The following is a 25324-nucleotide window of genomic DNA, read 5'->3' on the forward strand; positions in this document are numbered from 1 at the left end:
GTGGCGAAAACTGACTACCATTTTCTTTAGCCTCAACAGAAGAATCCTCTTCTGTGTCTGTGTCTGGTTTTCTTTTAGCATTCAAAGATCTCCCCTTTGATATTTGAAACCAAACTTCAGAGTTGGCATGCAGCTTCTCCCAGCCGCTATGCTCACAGAACGTAACATTCCTTGAAACAACCAGCCCATTTTTACCAACCGCAAACCTGTAACCTTTGCCCAAATCTTGGTAACCTACAAAAATAAGCTGTTGTGCTTTGGGATCACCCTTTCTACGCTGTGCTCAAGGCACATGAACCCATGCCTTCACACCAAATGTACGCACATGATCAACTTTGGGCTTCTTGTTGAACAATTTGAAATAGGGTGTTGTTCCAATTGATCTATGAAATAAATGGTTCTGCAAATAGCACGTGGACAGAAAAGCTTCTGCCCAAAACACCTTTGATAGACCAGCATCCTCAAGCATTGAGTACAACATCTCCTGTAGAGACCTGTTTTTCCTCTCTGCCAACCCGTTTTCTTCCAGACTATGGGGGCATGTTTTTCTATGACCTGTGTGTTGAATGGTCGCTTTAAAATGTGAAGGTTCATTATTGTTTCACAAGTTGTGTATGTCTTTAAGGGCCAGGGCCAGGGCAAATAACGAGACCCAGTCTTACAGCTGTGAAACATAGCAGTTGCTGCTGAGTTGTGTTAATCAAGCTGTGTCAGCAATTGAGTATTACCCTAGGGGATGGGTTGGCGGTTGGGTCTGGTTTGTTGTTGATGTATTTAGTGTATAAGGAGTTTTTGTTTTTGTTATTAAAACCTTGTTTAATTATTTTTGATTTTTTTAAAAAGATATTTATTAAGATTTTCAAAATATTACAAAAGAAAAAAAGAAAAAATAAAGATACAAAATAAAAATAGTTAAAAACAATTCAGTCTTTCAATCACTTATCTTTCATTTGCTTATTTCCCGGACCTCCTCACGCCTCCCTTTTCTGTATTCCAATTCAATTTGTTAGTTCAGCAAATTCCTCCCCTCTTTGTTCATCCTAGTCTTCAATCTTAAAATATTGTAACATTAGATTTTTAACTATTAATAGTCCATTTTCTCATATTCCCTTATAACATTACAGCTAGAAACCACTTAGTTTCTATCCAACATCATTCTAACATTCATTAATTTTACAATATTTCTGTAAATAGTCTTTAAACTTTTTCCAATCTTCTTCCACCGACTCTTCTCCCTGGTCTCGGATTCTGCCAGTCATTTCTGCCAGTTCCATATAGTCCATCACCTTCATCTGCCATTCTTCCAAGGTGGGTAGATCTTGTTTCTTCCAATACTTTGCGATAAGTATTCTTGCTGCTGTTGTGGCATACATAAAGAAAGTTCTATCCTTCTTTGGCACCAATTGGCCGACAATGCCCAACAGGAAGGCCTCTGGTATATAGAAAGGTATATTTAAATACCTTTTTCATTTATTTATTTTTAATAAAATTTTTATTAGGGTTTTCAAAAAGTTTTTAGACAAACACAAAAACATACAGACACAACACACAACACAGACATAACAGATATAATTTTAAAACCTTAATTTCTTAACCTCTTTCCCAGACTTCCCCCACCTCCCCTTCTTGCATCCCTATTCCAATAATTAACTTAGCAAGTTCTTATCCCCAAATTATCCCTTATTAACATTTTACTTAAGTTATCTTAATTTACCGAATTTAAACTCCTAAACCTCATTTTAATACATAGCATTTACCCCTTCTTCTAAGGTCGACCCAAGTTCCCTTCCACGAGTTTCCCAATTTTTATAATTGTTACCAAACAACTTATCCAATAAAAACATATAATTATACCCCTTTGGACTCCCAAATTCCCCCCCTTCCCCGGTTTTGCTCCCCTAAAATTGTCTTTCAATCTATCAGTTCTCAGCCTGGGTCTATCACGTCCGAGGCCCTTAAGTCTCTTTCAGTCCCTTTCAGCCGGTTTTGTTGACAATCTTTCATGTTGAACATCAAGTCTCGGAGCAGCTTTCACCCACTAGGGTCTGTATTTTTTCCAACCAGGCCTCCATATTCAAAGAAAGAGTCCAGATCCTTTTTCTTGGTCTTTTCAGATACCAATGTCCCAAATGTTTCAATTTTTACCTTTATCGAATTTGTAATCCAAGGGTCTTTCGGACTCCCCATAAGGAAGAGTCCCCAATCTTCGTTCTCCATTTCATACCAAGTTTCCATCATCTGAACCTTGTTTTTCTTAACTTCCATCCTGACAGGCCTCTGATTGTCCTTTTCCACCTGCCACATTTCAGCTCCTCCATTCGACTCCTCTAAAACACAAATTTCTTCTTCTCCAGCTGCAGATTCTTCTTGAATCAAATCCTCCACGGTTTCAACAGAATTGTTTACTTTAGAGTTCAAGGTTGTAAGATTTGTAGCCATAACATCACTCAACTCTTGCAATATTCCCAGGAAATGAAACACTCTATCCAACTCTGCCTGTACTTTTCCCTCTGCAGCCATTGTAATATCTCAGAACCCCCTCTAGAGGGATTCTGGTTACAGTATCCAACAATCTGGTTATTTTGTTCTTATTTCTTATTTCCAAAAGCTTAAAGTCCAATGTAACAAAAGTAACCGGTAAAAATAGCACAAAGCCAAATTTCCTGACTTTGACAGCTCACTTGACAGCTGTCAAACTCTATTTAAATCCTCCACAGGCACAGGCTCTCTCTCGGGTCGCTCCCGGATCCGGGGGGGGGGGGTTAAACTTCAGCTCACACAGTCAATTCTAGTCCTCCAGCACAAAACTTATGTAGCCAAATCGTGGAATTAAATTTTTTTATCTCAACGAGAGAAAGACAGTCTCTCAACCTTAGTTATCCAATTCTTGCTTTAAAAATGCCTGCAAGGGGGGGGGGGAGGTGGACTTCCTTTTAGCACCTCCCCCGGTCGTGCCGAATTCAATTAAAAGTAATTTTTAAGTCCAATTTCCGTATTACTCACGGGTTGTTACTTTTAAGGCCAAATGTTCAAAGAAGAAGTCAGCGCTCTCCGGCCATGGCTCGCGGCTTCACTCCGTAGAAGAAGCGATCCACTCACAGCACCACGCCACTCTCTGTCACCGGCTCTGAAGCCTTTAAAAAGGCTTCTTCACTGGTCGGGGAGGGCGCAAATGGTGCCCGCCGAGTTACCAGATCCACAGGCTTCCGCGCCTGTGGTTTCTGAGGGTCCCCGCGTCGCCGCCGCGGCAGGACCAGTCTTCTACAAAGCCGATTCCCTCCAGAGCTCGGAGGGAATCCACCATTTGCCGATCGCGCTAACCCGGAAGTCGTAAATACCCTTTTCATTTCATTATAGATCATCTCCCAGAAAGCCTTACTCTTTGGGCACGTCCACCAAAGGTGAAAGAATGTACCTTCGTTTTCTTTACATTTCCAACATTTATTATCGGGCAAGTGATAGATTTTTGCTAGCTTGACTGGGGTCATGTACCACCTGTATATCATTTTCATAATATTCTCTCTTAGGGCATTACATGCCGTAAATTTCATACCTGTAGTCCACAACTGTTCCCAGTCAGCAAACATAATGTTATGTCCAACATCTTGTGCCCATTTAATCATAGCAGATTTCACCGTTTCATCCTGAGTATTCCATTTCAACAGCAAGTTATACATCTTTGACAAAATCTTAGTTTTAGGTTCTAACAGTTCTGTTTCTAATTTTGATTTTTCCACCTGGAAGCCAATTTTCTTGTCCAAATTGTATGCCTCCATTATCTGATAGTAATGAAGCCAGTCTCGCACTTTATCTTTTAATTTCTCAAAACTCTGCAGTTTCAATTTGTCTCCTTCTTGTTCCAAAATTTCCCAATAGTTCGGCCATTTGGCCTCCATATTGAGCTTTTTCTGAGCCTTTGCTTCCATCGGTGACAACCACCTTGGGGTTTTATTTTCAAGTAAGTCCTTATATCTTATCCAGACATTTAACAATGCTTTCCTAACAATATGGTTTTTAAATGCTTTATGTGCTTTAACCTTGTCATACCACAAATATGCATGCCACCCAAAAACATTATTGAAACCTTCTAAATCCAAAATGTCTGTGTTCTCAAGAAGCAGCCATGCTTTCAGCCAGCAGAATGCTGCTGATTCATAATAAAGTTTAAGGTCTGGCAGGGCAAATCCACCTCTGTCCTTTGCATCAGTTAATATTTTAAATTTTATTCTGGGCTTCTTGCCCTGCCAGACAAATCTAGAAATGTCTCTCTGCCACTTCTTGAAACAGTTCATTTTGTCCAAGATTTGCAATGATTGAAACAAAAATAACATTCTTGGCAATACATTCATCTTTATGACAGCAATTCGACCTAACAAGCAAAGCTTCAAGTTTGACCATATCTCTAAGTCCTTTTTCACTTCTGACCAACATTTCTCATAATTGTCTTTAAATAGGTTTAAGTTCTTAGCGGTCATATTAACCCCCAGGTATTTTACTTTCTTAACCAGTGTTAAACCTGTCTCCTTCTGAAACCTCTCTTTCTTAATCGGTGTTAAATTTTTCTCAAGCACCTTAGTTTTTAACTTGTTCAACTTAAATCCTGCCACATGACCAAATTCCTGAATCAATTCTAATACTCTTTTAGTACTAGATTCTGGTTCATGTAACGTCAATACTAAATCATCTGCAAAAGCTTTTAATTTGTACTGTTTGGCTCCGACCTGTATACCTTTGATCAGACGGTCCCTTCTGATCATGTTTAGCAGAACCTCCAGGACCGAAATAAAAAGCAATGGGGAAATTGGGCAGCCTTGTCGTGTCCCTTTCTCTATCTTAAATTCCTCTGTCACCACATTGTTAACTATTAGTTTAGCCTTTTGTTCTGAATAAATTGAACTTATACCATTTTCAAACCCTTGACCTGAAGATTTTTCTTCATGAAACTCCAAGAAATATTGTCAAAGGCTTTCTCCGCATCTACAAAAATTAAAACAGATTTAGTATTAATATTCACTTGTAACATCTCCAAGATGTTGATTATATTCCTCGTGTTGTCAGACAAGTGTCTACCCGGGAGAAAGCCAGCTTGGTCTTTATGTATCTCCTCCACTAATACTTTTTTTAACCTTTTAGCCAAAATATATGCAAAAATTTTATAATCCATATTAAGCAGGGATATGGGGCGGTAGTTCTTAAGTTGTGTCTTTTCAGACTCATTTTTCGGTATTAGTGTAATATAAGCTTCCTTCCACGACTCTGGCGCTTTTTTCGCCTCCAAAATTTCATTACAAACCTCCTTTAGTGGTTGAATTATCCAATCCTTCAAGGATCTATAATATTTTGAGGTAATAATATTTTATTAAGTTTTAGCCATAAAAAAAGTTTAGAAAAATACAAAAAATGAAAAAGATACAAAATTACAAAATACAGAAATACAGACATTAAACACAAAAAAGAAAAGAAAAAAAGCACATATAAAAAGACAAAAATTCCTTCTTTCTTAATTTCTCCTCTTTGATTAACTTATTTTCCTGACTCCCTCGCGTCTCCCTTTTTGGTATCCCTTTTAAAAGTTAGTTCAGCAAATTCATGTCCTGTTAGTCTATCTATTTATTAATCCAATCTTGCATTTTACCTTGTTGCTAAAACCCCTGCAATTCATTTCAATGTCCTCAACATTCAAAAATTTTACAATATTTCTGCAAATACGTTTTAAATTTCCTCCAGTCTTCTTCCACCAACTCTTCTCCCTGATCTCGGATTCTGCCAGTCATTTCCGCCATCTCCATATAGTCTATTAGTTGCATCTGCCATTCTTCCAAGGTGGGTAGGTCTTGTGTCTTCCAATGCTTTGCGATGAGAATTCTTGCTGCTGCTGTAGCATACATGAAAAAAGTTCTATCTTTCTTTAACACCGATTGGCCAACTATGCCCAGGAGGAAGGCCTCTGGTTTCTTCGGGAAAGTATATTTAAATACCTTTTTCAATTCATTATATATCATTTCCCAGAAAGCCTTGATCCTTGGGCACGTCCACCAAAGGTGAAAAAAAGTACCTTCAACTTCTTTACATTTCCAACATTTATTATCGGGCAAATGGTATATTTTTGCAAGCTTGACTGGAGTCATGTACCACCTGTACACCATTTTCATAATATTCTCTCTTAGGGCATTACATGCCGTGAATTTAATCCCGGTGGTCCACAACTTCTCCCAGTCAGCAAACATAATATTATGTCCTATATCTTGTGCCCATTTTATCATTGCAGATTTTACCGTTTCTTCCTCAGTGTTCCATTTCAACAGCAGATTATACATTCTTGAAAGTATCTTAGCATTGGGTTCTAACAATTCTGTTTCTAACTTTGATTTTTCCACCTGAAAACCAATTTTTTTATCCAGATTGTAAACCTCTCTTATTTGAAAATAGTGTAACCAGTCTCGCACCTTCTCTTTAAGTTTGTCATAACTCTGCAGTTTCAATTTGTCTTCCACCTCCTGTTCTGTTATTTTGTAGTTCAACATTAACTTATTTTCTTGAGAGATTTTTTGAAGTCCATTTGTTTTTAACAATTGGTCTAAATCAAACTCTTTCTGTGGCCCTCGTGTATATAACTGTTTAAAGTACCTCTGGAAGCATTTTCTAATTTCCACTGGATTCTGGATGTTCTTTCCTTCCACTTCCAAGTTGGTAATGGTGTTAAGTTTTTGTCTTTTTTTCATTTGCCAAGCTAACAGTTTTCCACATTTATTAGCCGATTCAAATGTCCTTTGTCTCATCTGTTTAATTTTCCATTCTATTTCCTGATTCATCATCTTCATATATTGAACTTGGTATAACTTTATTTCTCTCAGAATCTCTTGTGACTTTGGTTTTGCTCTCAGTTTCTTCTCACCCTCTCTTATTTTTTCCAAAATTTTATCTTTTTTCTCATTTTGAGTTCTCTTCTTTATTACATTCTGTTGAATTAGAACCCCCCTCATAACTGCTTTACTTGCGTCCCAGATTGCTCTTTTTTTATGGTAGTGTTCATATTTATCTCAAAATAGTCTCTCAAGGTTTTTGGGGCCTTCTTGGTAACTTCTTGATCTCTAAACAAGGTGTCATTCATCCTCCATCTGAAGGAACCGGTAGGTGTTAATTTCATCTCCATTTTCACAGCATTATGGTCAGAGCAAGTTTTAGGGCAAATTTCCACTTTTCGAGTCTTAGGTGCCAGTCCTCTAGTTATCCAGATTTGGTCAATTCTTGTCCATGTCATTTTGGCTTCAGAGAAGAAGGTTCCCTCTCTGCCCAAGGGATTCTTTATTCTCCAAATGTCAATCAAGTCCATATTGTCAGTCATCTCAAAAAAGGTTTTTGGTAGTCTGCCATCTTTAGTAACTACCTGTCTCTGCGACTTATCCATGTTTGTAGATACCACTCCATTCATATCTCCCATCGTGATAATGTCGTAATCCATATAGTCTAACAATGTCTCATGCAACTTCTTAAAAAATTCAGATTTCCCCTCATTTGGTGCATATACTCCTACTATCAAATTTTTTTCTCCTTGTGTTTGGATTTCAATTGCCACATATCTTCCTTGGTCATCTTTAAAAATAAATTTCGGTGATAGGCCCTCTTTCGCATAAATTACTACTCCTCTCTTTTTAACCTTGTCCGATGAAATAAACTCTTGACCCAATCTTTTATTAATCAATACTTTCCTATGAAGCCTTATCACATGTGTTTCCTGCAAGCAAATCAAGTCCAATTGTTCCTTTTTCAATAGATGAAAGACTTTTTTCCTTTTCTCCGGGGGAGTTAAATCCATGAATATTCCAACTTAATAGTTTCAGGGACATGGTGTATTTATTTTGCTTTTCCTCCAACTGCGCCAAGTAACTGTTCTTGTTCTGTCGGTGGTATCACCTTCTCTAACTTGTCCAATCCCAAAGGTAGTGGTACTATGTCTTGTATTCCTGGTTTTAAGGCTCTTGGCTCTTCTTCAGCTTCTTTTTGCAGGTCTTCTCCGTGTTCTTTCAGAAATTTTTCTTTTTCTTCCACTGATCTTATTTTAAACTTTTTCCCTTTAAAGGTAAAAGATAGGCCTTGGGGGAATTCCCACCTAAAAATGGTTCTGTTTCCTCTTAACCGGGCCACTAGATCTCCGTAGTTGGACCTGAGATCCAAAAGATGTTTAGGGATGTCCTTAAATATCTCCACTCTTGATTCACTTATTTCCAAGGTCTTCTGGAAGTGCAGACTTAATATTCTGTCTCTCTCCTCTCTTGATCGGAGGGTAATCAAACAGTCTCTCACCCTGTTCTTTCTCCCCCCTCTTCCAAGTCTAAAAGCACTTACTATCTTAAAATCTAACTTGTCTGAGTCTAAGTTCCAAAAGTCTGCGAATTCCTGCGTAAGAAAGTCAATCAAACTATCTTTCTCAAGTTCAGGTACAGCCCTGATCCTTAGATTTGTATGTTTTTCTTTTAATCAATCATAGACAGCAATGATTGTGGTCCTCCAGCTGTCTACATATCGGTGGTATCTTTTCCTCTACAGCCAATGCTTTTCCCTTGGCTTCTTCAGCTGTTTTTCGGTTCAAAGTAGATTCCTGCAGCAGTTTCTCAATAGATTCTGTATTTGAGTTCACCTTCTGCCCTAAGTTATTGATGCTTGACGTGTTTTGATCAATTTTAGTTGTCGCTTCAGCAACTTGTTTGCTTAATTTTTCCAAAGATTCAAAAATTTTATCTAGTGCTGAAGCTAAACTCCCTTCAGATGCCATTCCTTTAGGCGCCACCTGAGCTGGATCTTCCCCTGGTGGGGCAGGGAGGCCGGATGCTGACGGTCTACGCTGCTGCAGTCTAATTTTACCCGATCTTGTTGTTTTTTCCTGAGTCGAGTCTGCCATAACACTTTATCTAAGGATCAAGGTCAATCCCACGGTTTTGTAGTGGAAAATTCCCTGGCCAATTGTAGCAATTTCAAAGTTCCTCTAGGGGGACACAGTAGCAGTCCAGACTTGTAACAATAAAGTAACTTTTCCAACTTTCAGAATTCCCCCCTTTAACCAAGAAAAGCAACAATTTCAGGTACGGAGAGACCCTTCAGAGTCAAAGTATCTCTCTTACAGAGTTAGCTGTCAAAAAGTTGCATTATCCTTTAACAACGCTATTCACAATACGGCAGTTCCATTGTCCCTTGACAGTCCGTTCCCAGGCATTAAGTGATGGTCTTCGTTCCCTTTCTCTCTTCTTTTTTTGCAGGCAAAAAATACTTCCCCTTCTCCCGCACCTCAGGGAGGGAGTTCTCTTTTAATTGATGTTAAGATTTAAGTCTTTTTCAACACGATTTTCAGGGTCTTAGCTTAGACAGTCTTCGCTTTGATCTATTTACAGAAAACGGAAGGCGGACTTCCTGTTTACGCCTTCCCACTTCAGTGCCAAATTAGTCCTTTCCCCCTTAAATTTCCCAATCTTCAAACTTAACCTACTCACGGGTAGTTGTTTGTTAGCCGAATTGTCACAGGAAAAAGGTCAGCGCTCTCCGGCAACAGCTGCACAGCTTCACTCCACGGAAGAAGCAGTTGACTCTCAGCACCGCGCCACACTCCCCGTTTCGCTCCGGAACTCTTTACAGGGTTCCCTCGCAGATTGGGGGGGGGCACTAAGGGTGCCCGCCGAGTCCCACGCTCACAGGCTTCACCCGCCTGTGGTTTTCGAAGGGGTCCCCGCTTCGCCGTAGCGGCAAGACCCGATTTCCGCGGAGCTACTCCCTCGAGGCTAGAGGGAATCCGCCATTGCCGATGGCGCCGCCTCCGGAAGTCCTATTTTTGAGTCCCTTTTTAATGCATGGTCTCCCCAGCAAGCTCTCTGCAGCACTACTAAACTGCAAATAGCCAACACTGTGCCCTTTGTCTGTAACCAAGACTGAAAAGGTCCAGACATAAATTTGCCTCCACGATCAACGTGGAGGCAGTGCGTAGTAGCTGAAGCTGGGTGCAGGGCAGGAAGTCGGGTGAAGTCAGGAACAGGCTTGCAAGCAGGGGAGCCAGGGTGGGTCAGGAGCTCGGGCAGGAAAGCTGGACAGGGTTCAGGCAGGAACTAACAATGTTGCTCCCACAACTTGGGACTGGGGCTAGCCGGCTTTTATCTGCCCCGAGGCATAGGGCGGCCCCGATCCTCTGGTGACTCGCCTCTCCTTGCCTGGAGGTGAGCACTCCTCCTGTGGGAACTTAGTTCCCTCCACCTCTCTGCCCTGAGCCTCTGCAGCTCAGGAGAGGCTGGAGGGTTACTGGACCCAGAGGCAACCTCGGCTTCCCCTGACGGGGCTGAGAGTGGAGCACCTGCAGGCAATGTGTCCTCCATCACCTCAGGAGCCAGAGCAGACTCATCTGATGCCTGCACCTGAGGATCCAGCACAGGTGAGGACCCTTCAGGCTCATGCCACAGCCCCGGCTCAGCTGGTTCTGGAAGTGGGGAATACTGTGCAGGCTGGGATCCCTCAGGTTCAGCATCCGAGTCCGAATCCCAGGCCATCACACTTCGCCTTTCTGGATCTCACAGTAACTGTCCCGGAAATGCACTACAAACCCAGCTTTCAGCAGACAGGAGACAGACATCAGGTTGCTCCTCAGCGAAGGAACACACAGAACGTTGTCCAGATGCGTGCGTAGACAGGAGACAAAAACAGAACCACCCGACTCCACGTCAGATTTCCTCCCGTCAGCCAATGCCACCTGGCTCCGTGGTGTAGAAACCTTCTTGGCAAAAACCGCCTCTGAAACAACAAAGTGCCAGGAACTCCCTGAATCGATAATCCAGGTGTTTCACCGCTCATCAGGACACTCGACCACGGCCGTCACAAGTTGCGCCATCTGCTTCTTCTTTCCAAACTTCGTTTGCTGTTTCCGCTGCTTTTGACCCTCAGATATGGCCTCCTCCGGACACTGCTTCCTCAGATGCCGAGTAGAACCGCACCTGTAACAACGACAAACAGCAAACACAGATTCCACACCAGCCGTAGCTCAGGTATGTTGTTTTGGCTGGTTCTCCTCAGAAATGCTGCCTGCATTCTTCACAAGCCGATCGCTTGTCGAAGCACTCAGAGCAGACAACTGCTTGCCGTCACACCTCTGCCATTCCTCCAGCAGCCGGCCAGTAACATAATCCAGAGTCAGATCTTCATCATGCATAGCTTCCAGCGTGAGAACGAGATTGTCCCAGCTATTGTGTGTATACAGGGAAATAGACATAATGGCTAACAAAAAGGGCCAACAGCTGATTACAGTGGTATCTCTGGTTACAGACGCTTCAGGTTACAGACTCTGCTAACCCAGAAATAGTATCTCGGGTTAAGAACTTTGTTTCAGGATGAGAACAGAATTTGCGCGGCAGCAGCAGGAGGCCCCACTAGCTAAAGTGGTACCTCAGGTTAAGAACAGTTTCAGGTTAAGAACGGACCTCCGGAACAAATTAAGTTCTTAACCAGAGGTACCACTGTACAACCTTGATAGCATCAGCAAGACGCCAGTCTATAGTAGAAGTAGATACCAAAAGACGCCAATCTGTACGAGAATCAGGTTTTTTAAAATCATTGTTGGCAAAAACACTTGCAGAATATTTACTATTTAGCATCATTAAAAAAATTTCAGTGCCACACAATACCACTCAAAAATGGTATATAGATAAAATCAACAGGAATATCCCAAAGGTTGGGAACATGGATGAAACTAGGGCTGGGTGATACCTGATTTCAACATTGCAATATTGTCACCAGCTAAACATCACAATATACGGATATATCACTATGTCTGAAATAAGGATGGAGCTATAAAGAAGCATTAGCTGGCTTCACAGCTTTTCCTGCATCATGATTTTCAAATATCGCCCCGCTCTAGATAAAACCCCAAATGTTTTGTCACTTACCAGGTAATGATGTGTTGCATGTGCTCGTTGCATAACGTCACCCTCGTCTGGCCTCCAAAGGGCCCCCCCCCCCTGGAACTGTGCTTTCTGTGGTTGCAAGAGAGAAACAGCAGGGAGTCAGAACCATATGCAATATGAGCCTTTAGAAAAGAAATTCAAACACCAGGGGCAGCTTACTTTTATGTAAAAAGTGAAAACCTATGTAGGTAGTCCTATGTAGGTAAACTTATGTAATCTCTACTCCCACTCCCATCTCACTCTCCCTGCCAATGATACAGCTCTCCCATGCTCAGATTTTCTGTGTAACTCCCTGTCCTACTTCACCCCCTGTATAGCACAGCAAACCAACCAAATGGCTGTTCTACCCAATCCACACCTGGCTCTGACATAAAGGTAAAGGTAAAGGGACCCCTGACCATTAGGTCCAGTTGCGGACGACTCTGGGGTTGTGGCTCTCATCTCGCTTTATTGGCCGAGGGAGCCGGCGTACAGCGTCCGGGTCATATGGCCAGCATGACTAAGCCGCTTAACCAGAGCAGCGCACGGAAATGCCGTTTACCTTCCCGCTGGAGTGGTACCTATTTATCTACTTGCACTTTGTCATGCTTTCAAACTGCTAGGTGGGCAGGAGCAGGGACCGAGTTCCCCCCTCCGCGGGGATTCGAACCGCCAACCTTCTGATCTGCAAGCCCTAGCTCTGTGGTTTAGGCTCTGTGGTTTCTGACATAAGTGGTATTAAACTAAGTGGAACTCCATTCATTCGGATCCTGCCCCCTCCAGAGCAGGAAAAAACATGCTGCTTCCATCTTCCATGTGACACCCCATAAGATACTTGAAGGTGGCTACCCTATCTCCTCTCAGTCTTCTCTTCCAGGCTAAACATACCCAGCTCCCTCAACCGTTCCTCATAAGGCTAGGTTTCCAGATCCTTGATCATCTTGGTTGCCCTCCTTTCCACATGTTCCAGCTTGTTAATATTCTTAAATTGTGGCACCCAGAACTGAACACAGTACTCCAGGTGTGGTCTGACAAAGGCAGAAGAGAGCGGGACTATGACACTATATTTCTGCTGATGCAGCCTAGAATAGCTTTAGCTTTTTTGCTGCTGCATCACACAGTTGACTCATGTTGAGGTTGTGGTCTAATAAGACTCCTAGATCCTTTTCACATATACTGCTGGCAAGCCAGGTGTCCCCCATCTTTTATTTGTGCAGCTGGTTTTTCCTGCCTAAGTGTAGAACCTCACATTTGTCCCCACTGAAATTCATTATTGCGTGTATGTAGCTCTGCATGTGTGTAGCTCTACTCAAGACTACTCTATAATTTAGTGTAGATATATTTCTTATATATTTTAAATGTGTAAAAAAAAATCCTACGGTTAAAAATATTCTTAATATTGAACCAAACCAATAAAAGAGATGTCAAATTATGTGTTACTTACTAAATCTGTAGTGTTTATCCTCCAAAAAAACTCAAAATAATGTACATGGATTCCACCCCACTGCCTCTCATATTATTTTATTTATTTATTTATTATGTAATATATTTATATCCTGCCAAGTTGGAATTCAAGGTGGCTTACAACATTTAAAAACATCAGTCATAGAATAAAGAATAATAAAAACAAACTGGTTAAAAACAATACTTAAAATACATCACAATATATCTAAAACCGGCAATTAAAATTTGAACTGACAGCAGCCCAGTCATCAGCATTGTCTGCACCTTAGTTTCCAAATGCATAAAGCCCTTTACTGCAAAAGTAAATTGATGCCTCCTTGCCTGAATAGAAGCAGGAGCCAAGTCACAAAGAAGAAACTTTGTTTGCTGATTGGAATCTCCTTCCCACAGCACTGCTGAGAAACGAAGTTTCCAGTAAGCAAACAAATTTTCTTTTTCTCCCAATAATTTCCATGGGGCTTTAAGGCACACACCATGCCTCTTGTTAGGCAGAGTAGAGACCCCAAGACCGTGCTAAGCTTGATACCGTGCTGGGTTTCTATTCTGCCTAGCAAGAGGCACGCAAGTGGATCTTATGGGGGGGGGCAGATTGGGCAGGCAGGAAATGGCCATTTACTTTGCAGTAAACTTGGCTTTACCTTGCAGTAAAGTTCTGCTTCCTGCCTGATGTTGGTTTCTATTTCCCTCACTGAGCAGCAAATGCATGTCACAAGACATTGTTTACATTCCACAGTCCAAGTTACTGTTGGATTCCCATGGGAATGGGAGACTGGATGTGACGTACACTGGTTTCCTGTTTTTCAGTGTTCTGTCGTTTCTTTGTTGGAGAGGGAGTTGCTCTGTGCTCTCACAGAGGCAAGGTGTATGTTTGTGTGTTCTTGATGTAGATTAGAAATAAAATTAGCATGTAGCACGATACCTGCTTATCCTTTCGTCTGCGAGATTACACTCTGTATCAGCTCCAGATGGGCAAGAGCTGATCAAAATCTCACATTTTAGGTTCCGGGCCCAGAAGTCGGAATCGGAATGATGACTGGCGGCCGGCAGAGGAAAGGAACGGAGTTATCTGCTCTGCGTGTCAAGAAGATTGATGAGAGGTATGTGCTGTTGCTTTGGAATGCAGCTGCTGTAAACAGACGCAGCTTGCTTTAAAGCAGCAGAGATGGCTAATGCAAGGCTAGCTGATGCTTTTGGGATTCCTAAGCTCAATTTAAAGAATTACACGGAATGGGTGTTGTATGCAGAAGCACTGCTACGAAAAGAGGGTCTGTTCAATGTCATTACAGACACACACCCCCCAGCTCCGGTGACGGATGAATGGAAGGCTAGGGATTCCAAAGCAAGGGGAACTCTTACGCTGATTGTATCCCCAGAAGAGCTATGTCTTTTGCGTGATAAGACCTCAGCCAAAGAAATCTGGGACACTTTAAGAGACACTCATTTGAGAACAGAGGCTGGTGCTTCTTTGTTCTACTATGCCAAGTTGCATGATATGGCACTTGTTGAAGGTGCAGATGTGCGTGCTCATCTGATGGAGATGCAGAATCTCAGGCATGAGCTGCAACAGAGAGAAATCACCTTTCCAGAGGCTGTGTATTCCTTCATGATACTACATTCTTTGGGTTCAAGTTGGGAATTCATTGCCACTTAGATTGCTGTTCTGCCAACTGCTCAGCTCACGGTAGCGCATGTTACTGCTGTGATTCAGAATGAAGCTGACAGGCGGAGTGCTAGCTGCATGGGTAAGGGGGAGTCTTCACAGACGTCATCCCAGAATGCAGTGGAACCACTAGATGGCGCCAAAGCTTTGAAAGCAGTGAAATGCTACTCATGTGGACGTCTAGGCCACATAAAGAGGGAATGCAGATATCCCAAGGCCAAGGCAGAGCAGTGCAGCGAAAGCTCAACGCGTGTAAATGGCAAAGGTAAAGGTCCGGTGTCCAGGACAACGCAGCACAAGGTGATGGTCTCACGCTTCACTCCAAAGGTTGCAAAGGTCCAGAAGACGTCTAGATCGTTCTTTGTGGTTGATTCAGGAGCGACGAGACACATTTGCAACGAGAAAGGACTGTTCGTGTCTTTTACACCGCAGGAAGGTGCGATTCACCAGGCGGATGACCACACGATCTCCAGTCAAGGTTACGGAACTGTTGTTCTTCACAGTTTGGACTTGTCGATACACGACGTTCTCGACGTTCCAGATGCTGCACACAATCTACTCAGCGTCACGCAGCTGAAGGAACGGAACATTGACGTTTCCTTCAAGAACAAGAAGTGCACCATCACAAAGAAAAACGATTATGTATTGCATGCTGAATATGTTGATCGTTTGCTTGTTTTGTATTATGATGATGTTGTGCAGGATGAAACTTGTTGCATTGCAGGTTCTAACAAGGTTTTGCATGCAGGATGTATTCATTATTTTCACAGGAAATTTGGTCATTTACATTTTTAGGCAGTATCCAAAATGCCTGCCTTGGTTGAAGGTATGACTATTAAACCCTGCAGGTACCACATGAAGTGTAAGGCACGTGCAGCAAACAAGGTGAAAATGGCTGTGAAAGGTAAGGTGTCTAGTAGACAAGCTACAGAACCATACCAGGTAATGCATGCTGATTTAGTTGGTCCACTATCGCCCTCTTGGGGTGGAAACAGGTACTTCATGGTCCTCATTCATTCATTTTCCAGGTATATTTATGTGTTCAATCTCAAGCAGAAAGCAGAGGCATTTCAAAGGTTCAAGGAATTCTGTGCTTGGTTGGAAAATGTGCATGGTAAGAAGGTAAAGACTCTTTTCACTGATCGCGGGGGGGGGGGGGGAATTCACTTCTCAGCAGTTTGAAGCTTTTCTGACTGAGAAAGGAATTCAGCACGATTTGTCTAGTCCTCGTTCTCCATGGCAGAATGGACTTTGTGAGAGAGCAAATCAGACATTGCTTCAAGGGTTGAAAACCTTGCTGCATGATGCCAATCTTCCAGAGAGTTATTGGGCGGAATCTTTGGCCTGTTTTGTTTACAGTTATAATCGAAGATTATCACCATCGATTGGTTGTACCCCCATGAAAATATGTTTGGCAAGAAACCATACATCAAACACATGAGAATTTTTGGTTCTGACATGTGGGTTCACACACCACAAAGCTCCAAGTTAGGCAAGCGTGGATTGCATGGTATCTTTCTAGGTTATCAGAAAGGTTCTTACAGAGTAATGATGACTGACTCTAAGACAATTAGGCTCACTAGAAGTGTTGAGTACAATGCCAAGTGGGGGGAGAATGTGGGAATTTTCCAATGTTATCCTGATGATAGTGATGAGACTGAGGATAAGCAACAGCCACAGCAACAACCACACCCTACACCCACTGATAAAGGTCCTGATTCTGAATCTGAGACTGAATCGGATGATTCAGAGGATTTCAAGAGTGTGAAAGCCTCTATGCGACCCTCTGAAGGCTCTGATCAAGAATTGGAGGAACCATTGTTCACTATAGGCCACTATTCTCCTAAGAAGGAAGAGGAGAGTGTTGGAGACTTACGGCTAATTCGCAGGTCTGAAAGAGCCACTAAAGGTAGACCTCCAAAGAGATTTGCTGATGAATTTGCTAAAACAGCAGTTGCAGCTGTTAATAGCTCCAAGAAGGTATTTGAACCTTCAAGCTTCCAAGAAATCCAGGATTTGGATTCAAAGGATGCTGACCCATGCTTAAATGCCATGAAGGCTGAGCTTGAGTCCTTAGAGAGGAAGAAAACATGGGAGCTGGTTCCAGTAGTTCCAGCAATGAAACTGCTAGGAAACAAATGGGTCTTCAAAGCGAAGACAGATCAAAATGGCAAGATAGTAAGAAACAAAGCCAGATTGGTAGCCAGAGGTTTTTCAAAGGTACCAGGTGAAGACTATCACGAGACCTACTCACCCACAGTAAGGTATGAGAGCATTAGGCTTATGCTCAAGCTTGCTGCAGAAGAGAATCTTCATGTTAGTCACCACAATGTGAATACAGCATTTTTGTATGGATCTCTAGGTGAATCACTTTATATGCTTCCACCTGATGGTGTACAGGTAAAACAGAGTGCATGGTGCTGGCACACAAAACTCACTGAAGTATTGTTTTCTCTAGGTTTTCAGCAAGGTAAAGCTGATCCATGTGTGTTTGTCAAAGAGGAAGGGCAAAAGAAGCTATATTGCTTGTTTTATGTTGATGGTATATGTGATGGGATGATGAGCTGCTTGTGCGTAAAATCGTAGTCCCTCAGAGTTTGTGCAACTCCACAAACCTCTGTGTGTGACAGAGCTCCTCAGACATGTCTGCTCTAATCACTCGCAGATTCCGACAGTGGTTGTTTTCGGAAACGCTTCCAGCATAACAGCTCCTTAACGGAAACACGTCTTCGTGACTCACGGCGTGACAGCTTCCTGCGAGGAATGGGTCTCCCTATGGGAGCTTCTGACACCTCCCCACTGTTCTCGCTGGACGTGTCCCTGAGCCCTCCCTCTTGCTCGTTTTCCCTCAGAGATCCTCCCCTTTCCCTGCTAGTTCCTGCTTTAGCTGCTGCGTCTCTCTCAGCCTTCGTGAGACTTTCCTCCAGAGACCCATCTCTCCCCCTGCTGGTTCCTGCTTCAGCTGTTGAGTCCCTCCCAGCCTCCGTGAGCCCTCTCCCCACCTGTTCCTCCGATGGCAGTTCCCTGACAGTATACTTTTCTTTTGGAAGGATGTCACAATGTACAATAACGCCCTAGCTCAACTGAAAGAACACTTTGACATGAAAAATCTTGGTAAGGTAACCAACTACCTATCTCTGGAAATAGAGAGAGATCAAGATGGTAATATTCTAGTACACCAGTCACGGAAAATTGCTGATGTGTTAAGCAAACTGAACCTGATGGATGCTAACCCTGTAGACACACCGACGACAACAGGTTATCAGGTAGATGACACTGAAGAAGCATTTTCTGAAACTACACTATGCAGAAGTGTGATAGGCAAACTAAACTTCATTGCCAGATGTTCAAGACCTGACATTGCTGTTAGCTGTAATTTGCTAAGCAGACAAGTCAACAATCCTACTGTTAAGGATTGGGAAGCTCTGAAACGCATAGCTCGCTATTTGAAAGGCACTATGCATTACAGACTGAGATTTAACAATCAGAAGTCTGGTGGTCTTGAAATATTTGCAGATGCAAGTTTTGGAAGTGACACTACAGACAGGAAAAGTACGTCTGGAGTTTGCTACATGTACAATCAGGGTCTATTTGATTGGTCATGCAAGAAGCAAACAACAGTTAGCTTAAGTACTTGTGAAGCTGAACTGAATGCACTGTCTTATTCACTTCAAGATTGTGAATGGTTGTTACAATTTTGCAAAGACATGGAAATTCCTGTCAAATGTCCAATCCAGGTTTATCAGGACAACAAAGCATGTTTGGCTTTGCTGAGTTCTGAAGGTTGTAAGCAAAGCACGAAGCATTTGCAATTGAAACTGCAACATGCTAGAGAATGTGCTCAGAAGGGACTCGTAACGGTGTTCTATATGCCAGGTAATGAAATTCCTGCTGATGTATTGTCCAAGGCTGTTCCAAGTGATCAACACTGTACCTATGTACGGAAGTTGGGTTTGTACTGATATTGGTTTTTTTAAAAAGATATTTTATTCAATTTTTCACATTAAAAGACAAAAAAATACAAAGTCACACAAAACAACAAATAATACAATACAAAAATACAGACATAGAACATGCAACATAGTTAAACCATCCTTCCATAACCCTCTTTCTTGACTCCCTCACATCTCCCTTTCCTGCGTTCCCGTTTACCAAATCATGTTCAGCAATGCTTCACCTTCTCTCAAAATTTGTTTTAAATTAGACATTTCAACTATTATGTCTCCAGTTTTACCCTTTGTTATCAAATATTTAGATATTTAAACTTGACATAATATTATTCAAATTTCATCTTTGTTCTTATAGTTCAGTTATTTTCATATTCCTTTCAGCTGGGTTACTAATGCCATATTGCCTTATATCCTGCATCATTCTAGCATTCATACATTTTACAATACTTTTGCAAATAGTCCTTAAATTTTTTCCAGTCCTCTTCCACTGTCTCTTCTCCCAGGTCTCAGATTCTGCCAGTCATTTCTGCCAATTCCATATAGTCAATCAGTTGCATCTGCCATTCTTCCAGGGTGGGCAAATCTTCTGTTTTCCAATACTTTGCGATGAGTATTCTTGCTGCTGTTGTTGCATACATAAAGAAAATTCTGTCCTTCTTTAGCACCCTCTGGCCAACAATGCCCAAAAGGAAGGCCTCTGGTTTCTTAGGGAAGGTATATTTAAATACCTTTTTTAGTTCATTATATATCATTTCCCAGAAGGCCTTAACCCTTGGGCACGTCCACCATAGGTGAAAGAATGTTCCTTCAGTTTCTTTACATTTCCAACACTTATTGTCTGGCAAATGATATATTTTTGCAAGCTTGACTGGGGTCATGTACCACCTGTAGATCATTTTCATAATATTTTCTTTCAAGGCATTACATGCCGTGAATTTCACACCGGTGGTCCATAACTGTTCCCAGTCAGCAAACATAATGTTGTAGCCAATGTCTTGCGCCCATTTTATCATAGCTGATTTAACTGTCTCATCCTGTGTGTTCCATTTTAACAGCAAGTTATACATTCTTGAGAGTACCTTAGTTTTAGGTTCTAACAGTTCTGTTTCTAATTTTGATTTTTCCACTTGGAAGCCTGTTTTTTTGTCCTTATTAAAGACCTCCCTAATCTGACCATAGTGTAACCAATCTCGCACTTTATCCTTCAGTTTCTCAAAACTCTGCAATCTCCATGTATCTCCATCTTTTTCTACTATCTCCCAATATTTTGGCCAATTGGCCTCCATATTGAGTCTTTTCTGAGCCTTAGCTTCCATTGGTGACAACCACCTTGGGGTCTTACTTTCTAATAAATCTTTATATCTTGTCCAGACATTAAACACTGCTTTCCTGACAATGTGGTTCTTGAAAGCTTTGTGAGCTTTGACCTTGTCGTACCACAAATATGCATGCCAACCAAATACATTGTTAAACCCTTCCAAATCCAAAATATCAGTGTTCTCTAGAAGTAGCCATTCTTTCAACCAGCAGAAAGCTGCTGATTCATAATACAATTTCATGTCTGGCAGGGCAAACCCCCCTCTTTCTTTAGCATCAGTTAATATTTTAAATTTAATTCTGGGCTTTTTGCCCTGCCAGACAAACCTAGAAATATCTCTTTGCCACTTCCTGAAACATTCCATCTTGTCCACAATCTGCAAGGTCTGAAACAAAAACAACATTTTTGGCAATACATTCATCTTTATAGCAGCAATTCGACCCAAAAAGGAAAGCTTCAATTTTGACCAAATTTCTAAATCTTTTTTGATTTCTAACCAACATTTTTCATAGTTATCTTTAAATAGGTTCAGATTTTTAGCCGTCATATTAACCCCTAGATTTTTCACCTTTTTGACCACATTTAAGCCTGTCTCCTTCTGAAACCTTTCTTTTTCCACAGTTGTCAAGTTTTTCCCCAAAACCTTAGTTTTCTGCTTATTTAGTTTAAATCCCGCCACCCGACCAAATTCTTGAATCAGTTCTAACACCCTTTTCGTACTAGATTCTGGCTCCTGTAATGTCAAAACCAAGTCATCTGCAAAAGCTTTAAGTTTATACTGTTTGGCTCCGACCTGGATTCCTTCAACCAACCGGTCCCCTCTGATCATGTTCAAGAGCACCTCCAGGACCGAAATAAATAGCAGTGGAGAAATGGGGCAACCTTGTCGTGTTCCTTTCTCAATCCTAAACTCTTCTGTCACCACATTATTAACATCAATTTTGCCTTTTGTTCTGAATAAATTGCATCTATACCATTTTCAAACCCCCGTCCCACTCCCATCCCTTTAAGGTTTTTCTTCATAAAATTCCATGAGATATTGTCAAAGGCCTTCTCCACATCAATAAAGATCAATACTGCTTTTGTATTAGTGTTCATTTGCAAAAGTTCCAAAATATCAATAATGTTCCTTGTATTATCGGACAAATGCCTACCAGGGAGAAAGCCTGCCTGATCTTTATGAATCACTTCATTTAACACTCTTTTTAATCTATTTGCTAAAATATCTGCAAAGATTTTGTAATCCACATTTAAAAGAGAGATGGGACGGTAGTTCTTAAGTTGTGTCTTTTCAGTTTCCGATTTGGGTATCAATGTGATGAAAGCTTCTTTCCATGATTCTGATGCCTTCTTCCCCTCCATAATCTCATTACAAACCTCCTTCAATGGTTGTATCAAATGATCTTTCAAAGTCTTATAATACTTGGAGGTAAGCCCATCCGGCTCTGGAGATTTGCCCAATTGCATATTCTGAATGGCACCTTCAATTTCTTGTTGTGTTATTTTATAGTTCAATATTGTCTTATTTTCTTGAGATAATTTTGGTAATCCGTTGTTTCTTAAAAATTGGTCTATCTCAGTCTCTTTTTGCGGCCCTTGAGTATAGAGTTGTTTAAAATATCTCTGGAAACATTTTCTGATCTCCACGGGGTTCTGAATATTTCTCCCTTCAATCTCTAGGTTGGTGACTGTGTTCAGTTTTTGTCTCTTTTTCAACTGCCATGCTAGCAGTTTTCCACATTTATTTGCCGATTCAAAAGTCTTTTGTTTCATTTGTTTGATTTTCCACTCAACTTCCTGATTTATCAGTTTAGAATATTGTGCTTGATAAAGTTTAATTTCTCTCAGAATCTCCTGTGACTTTGGTTTCGATCTTAACTTTTTCTCACCTTCCTTTATTTTGTCCAAAATCTTGTCCTTTTTCTCATTCTGCGCTCTTTTCTTTATCGAATTCTGTTGTATCAGAAACCCCCTCATAACCGCTTTACTTGCATCCCAGATGACTCTTTTTTCCACTGTAGTATTCAAGTTTATTTCAAAGTAATCACTCAAAGTCTTTTGGGCCTTCTTGACAATCTCCTGATCTCTTAGCAAGGTGTCATTCATCTTCCATCTAAAGGAGCCGGTTGGAGTTAATCTCATTTCCATCTTTACTGCATTATGGTCGGAGCAGGTTTTTGGGCAGATTTCCACCTTTCTAGTCTTAGGTGCCAGTCCTCTAGTTATCCATATTTGGTCGATTCTTGTCCATGTCATTTTGGCTTCAGAGAAGAATGTCCCCTCTCTTCCCAGGGGGTTCTTTATCCTCCAGATGTCAATCAAGTCCATATTGTCAGTTAGTTCGAAAAAAGTTTTTGGTAGTCTGCCCTCTTTTGTCACACTTTGGTTTTGCACTTTGTCCATGTTCGTAGATACCACCCCATTCATGTCGCCCATCATAATGATGTTGTTATAGTCCAAATAGTCCAACATTGTCTCATGCAGCTTCTTATAAAATTCTGATTTCCCCTCATTCGGTGCATAGATTCCCAGTATCAGGAACTTTCCCCCTTGTGTTTGTACTTCAATTGCCAAAATTCTTCCTTGCTCATCTTTAAAAAGGAATTTTGGTGACAGGCTCTCCTTTGCATATATCACAACTCCTCTCTTCTTCACTCGGTCCGATGAGATAAATTCTTGGCCTAGTCTTTTATTAATTAGCACCTTTCTATGGAGCCTGGTCACATGTGTTTCCTGCAAACAGATTATGTCTAATTGTTCCTTCTTTAATAAATGAAAGATCCTCCTCCTTTTTTCCGGGGAATTACAGCCGTTAATATTCCAACTTAATAGCTGCAGAGACATCTTGGGCAATTCTATTGTCCCTTTGGTGGTGGTATCTCTTTCTTCTGTTCTTCAGGCCCCAAAGGCGTGGGTAAAGGCAATAGCCCAGATCTTGAGGCTCCCAAATCTTCTACAGTCCCTTTCTGAAGGTCTTCTCCGTGGTCACTCAGAAACTTTTCTTTATCTTCAGCTGTTTTGTTTTTCACTTTCTTCCCTCTAAAAGTAAAAGATAGTCCTTGGGGAAATTCCCACCTGAAAACGATTGAGTTGCTCCTCAACAATTTCACCAGATCTGCGTAGCAGGATCTAAGTTCCAATAGTTGTTTCGGGATATCTTTGTAGATTTCCACTCTCAAGTCCTGAATTTCAAGTGACTTTTGAAAGTGTGCACTCAGTATCTTATCTCTTTCCTCCTTCGTTCTTAGAGAAATCAGGCAGTCTCTGGGCCTGCCCTTTCTCACTACTTTTCCAAGTCTGAATGCACTCACAATTTTGAAATCTTTATCTTCTTCCAAAGGCCAAAATTTTGTAAATTCTTTTGTCAGATACGCAATTAAGTCCCCTTGTTCAAGTTCTGAGACTGACCTCAATCTCAAGTTGTTCTCCTTACTTCGTAATTCTATCATAGACAGATAGGCCTGCTGTTCACCAATCTGCTTGCGCATAGGTTTTACCTCCTCCTGTACAGCCTCTGCTTTCTGTTTAGCCTCCTCAGCTAATTTACGATTTTCTGTGGTAGCTTCAAATAATTTCCCAATTGATTGTGCATTTAGAGCAACTTGTTGGGTCAAATTGTTAACGCTGGCTGTGTTTTGGTCAATTTTAGATGATTGCTCAGCCACTTGCTTACTCAGGCCTTCCAATTTTTCAAAATTTTTATCCAATACTGAGGGAGATTCCCCTCCTGCAGCCATTCCTTCCGGCCTGGCTTGCTCAATTTCTTCCTCTTGTGCCACAGAAAGAATAGGGACAGATGATCTACGCAGCTGTGAGATTATGGTCGTTTGTTGTGTTTTAGCTTTGGCTGATCTTGTTCTCCCAGTGCCACTCATTCCACTTCTGTCTACGTGTCAAGGTCAGTCAGTATACAATTCCCATGGGAATCCACAAGTCCAAAGAGTAGAGAGAAAAAAGAAGAAGAGGAGAAAAACAAGTCCCCAACAGTTATAAATCCAAAGTCCTCTAGGGGGAGTTTAAATGTGTCTTAAGGGAAGAAACAAAGTTATTGTTCATGGAAGATTTTTCAAGTTGCTCCAAATCCCTTAAGAATTTATAGCAATGTCAAACAGCCTCAAAAGTCCCAAAAGACCTTCAAATCTTTTATGTTTAGCAGAGTTAGTCTTTAAAGTACTTACAATGTCTCTAAAAAGTGTCAGAAACAGTGTAGCAATTCAGGTAACAGTCCAATGTAACAATCCAGTAATAACAAAGTCCACAATCTGACAGTTCTGACAGTCTGGCAGCCCGACTGCCCAGGCTCCTTGGTAAATTTGTAAATCCACTAAGGAAGAGGTAAAAAAGATATCCACAAATAGAGAGGTAAAATCCACTGGTATCAAGACAAAATCAGTTCAATTGATGCACGGATTAGTTCCTTTCAAGCACCGCTTCAAAGGCACCAGAAAGTTCAGAGTCTTTGCTTTAAATCTTTAAACAGTACCGGGAGACGGACTTCCTGGTTGCGTCTCCCGCTTTGGCTGAATTTCAATTCAATTTAGTCCCAAATTCAATCGGTTCCCCTACTCACGGGTTGTTGCTTTTCTAGCCGAGGTTCCCGGGAAAAGAGGTCAGCGCTCACCGACAGCAGCTTTGCGGCTTCACTCCACAGAAAGAGCGATCAACTCACAGCACCGCGCCAGCCCTTTCACGCTCCGGAGCCCCTTACGAGGTCCCTTCGACGTTTCGGGGGGGTGCTAATGGTGCCCGCCGAGTCCCACAGCCACAGGCTATCGCTGCCTGTGGGTTTCCGACTTGGGTCTCCGCTTCGCCGTAGTGGGCGACCCTTTTCTGCGGAGCTTCCCCTTCACAACTGGAAGGAGACCGCCATTGCCGTTCGCGCCGCCTCCGGAAATTGGGTTTGTACTGATATTGTACGAACACGCTGCCCAGTGATGTTCACAGAAAGGGGGAGGATGTTGGTTTCTATTTCCCTCACTGAGCAGCAAATGCATGCCACAATACATCTTTTACATTCCAC

The 25324-nt window shown here is 41.7% G+C and overlaps 1 long non-coding RNA gene across 2 annotated transcripts in view; it reads right to left on the bottom strand.

The window, feature by feature from the left end:
* The window catches only part of LOC310697720, a 68254-nt gene that overhangs the window by 41935 nt on the left and 995 nt on the right, over positions 1–25324 (bottom strand). Inside the window, exon 3 of one of the 2 annotated variants that reach the window (XR_014521159.1) lies at positions 11916–12002. This is a non-coding gene — a long non-coding RNA (uncharacterized lncRNA). The remainder of the gene's footprint in view (positions 1–11915; positions 12003–25324) is intronic. The other variant, XR_014521160.1, reaches the window with a different exon arrangement.

This window comes from Podarcis liolepis (assembly GCF_965112155.1).
Source record: "Podarcis liolepis genome assembly, chromosome: W".
NCBI lineage: Eukaryota > Metazoa > Chordata > Lepidosauria > Squamata > Lacertidae > Podarcis > Podarcis liolepis.